Source organism: Chenopodium album, chromosome 12 (genome assembly GCF_948465745.1).
Source record: "Chenopodium album chromosome 12, dcCheAlbu1.1, whole genome shotgun sequence".
Lineage (NCBI taxonomy): Eukaryota > Viridiplantae > Streptophyta > Magnoliopsida > Caryophyllales > Amaranthaceae > Chenopodium > Chenopodium album.
Genome location: NC_137845.1, coordinates 25064148 through 25066223, shown reverse-complemented (window position 1 = coordinate 25066223; position 2076 = coordinate 25064148). Strand labels below are relative to the sequence as shown.

Genomic DNA, 2076 nt, shown 5'->3' with positions numbered 1-2076 from the left:
TATATTCCTTGCTCTAGAATTTGTTGATTGATTGATTTGCTTTTGATTAAACTTTAAATGAATATGAGTTTGATTGAATTTGTTTTGTTTCTTAATTTCACCATGTTTAGTGAGTAGATTAGTTTCTAGGGAGAAGGGGAAGCGTGCTTGATTGATGATTTTTGCTAGTTGATGATGCTAAATTGAATTGAATGATGCAATTAAATTGGTTGACATAGTAGTGCATGTGATTAATTAAACTAGGAGTGATCAACCTATAAGATTAATCTAGATTGCATTACAAATGTCAATGACATGAACCCTTGATTTGAGGATTACTTTAATTGATTGAATTTGATTGTGATTTTCCTTGTTAGCCATTCTTAGTGAACCCTAGCTTGGCTTATAGGGGATAGCTTTTGGATTCCTTTTATTGCAACTATTGTTTGTCCCTTGTGATGTTGAATCGATTGAGTGATCTATAAATTAGCATAATCATCGAGCTTGCATGTGGAACCAATATCCCTAGTGTTTAGCATATTGAATTCTTTGATTTGTTAGCTTTTTGACATTTTAGTTACCAACCATTACCATTTATATTCTTCGATCTAGCTTGACATTGGCTATAGCATCGTTCCTACTCATTCCTTTGGGTTCGACCCTTGACTTACATATACTTGTATTAGGGTTGGTCGAGTGTTTACAAATTAAGTTTGGCTCTAGGGAGAGGTAGATAACGACCTACATTTTCCTCTTGTCAAAATTGGCGCCGTTGCCGGGGAGTGATATTGGTGCTTTGTTATAGTTGTTGAGTCTATTTCACCTTTAATTGAAAATACAAAAAGATTTTCTTTTAGGCTACATTTGTAGCCGTGCTACTAACCATTTCTTTTGAGATTTTATGCATAGAACACGTGATCATTCGCTAGTATCATTTGATCCGGAAATTGAGAGAACTATTACAAGGTTGAGGGGTGCTAGACGATCTTTGAGCCCTAGTATTTCAAGTGAAGAAGAACCACAACAAGAAGAACAAGCAAGAATGGGAGAAAATCCGAGAGTGGCATTGAAAGAATTGGGGATTCCCGGTGCATATAGATTTTAGAGTAGGATTGCTCCACCTACAACACCTGCAAATGATTTTGAAATAAGACCGGCAATGATCACTTTGATAGAGAGTTGACAATTTAGTGGGGCCAAGCATGAAAGCCCACTAAACCATCTCAAGAAGTTCGAAAAATATTCCAATACTATCAAGGTGAACGGAATTTCCCAAGAATTCATCCGCCTCAAGCTCTTTCCCTTTTCTCTCATAGGGCGTGCTTTGGAATGGCTAGACAAGGAGGTTAAGCCGAATTCTCAAAGGACATGGGACAAGGTTACTAAGGAATTTCTATCCCGTTTCTATCCTCAAAAGAAAACGGCGGAGGCTAGAGCTTTGATTCAAGGTTTCAAGCAAAAGCCAAGCGAGAGCCTCTATGAAGCATGGGAGAGATACAAAGAGTCTCAAAGAGAATGTCCTCATCAAGGAATTCCAACCAATCAAATCATTCAAATCCTCTATGGAGGCCTTAGCCCTGAAGGAAAATCATGTTTAGATGGAGGAGTCGGAGGTCCTATCATGAACAAAACGGAAGAGGAAGTGGTGGACATAATTGAGGAGATAGTGAGGTATTATAAAGATTAGCAAGATGGAGAAAGAGAGTCAACTAGCAAGAGTAGCCCTTTGGTGTACTCGGTTGATCATCTAAATGCAATCAACAATCTATCCTCACAAATGACAAACTTGGGGAAGGAGATGTCCGCTATCAAGTCAAAGTTGGAAAGTGCTACCTACCAAGTTTCAAGTCTTCCCTCTTAATCTAAGGGGAGAGGTATGTCTTCTAATTCTCAACCCCTTCCTTCTTCTAATAACATGCCTAGTGGATGCTTGTTTTGTGATGATTGTGGGTCGTATGATCATGATGTTTCTAGTTGCCCTCATGCATGTATGGATGTTTGTGATGATCAAGATGGAAATATGAATGAGCATGGGAACTATGTGTCAAATAATCATGATTCTAGGTTTGAGAATCAAAGAGGTCAATGGAATAGGAA

The 2076-nt window shown here is 38.2% G+C and overlaps 1 non-coding gene across 1 annotated transcript; it reads right to left on the bottom strand.

Annotated features, from left to right (window-relative positions):
- Positions 1-1406: 1406 nt before the first annotated feature.
- Positions 1407-1512, bottom strand: LOC145573440 (small nucleolar RNA R71). Its single transcript, XR_014097467.1, has one exon. It is a non-coding gene; the product is annotated as a small nucleolar RNA R71 (small nucleolar RNA).
- Positions 1513-2076: the final 564 nt, after the last annotated feature.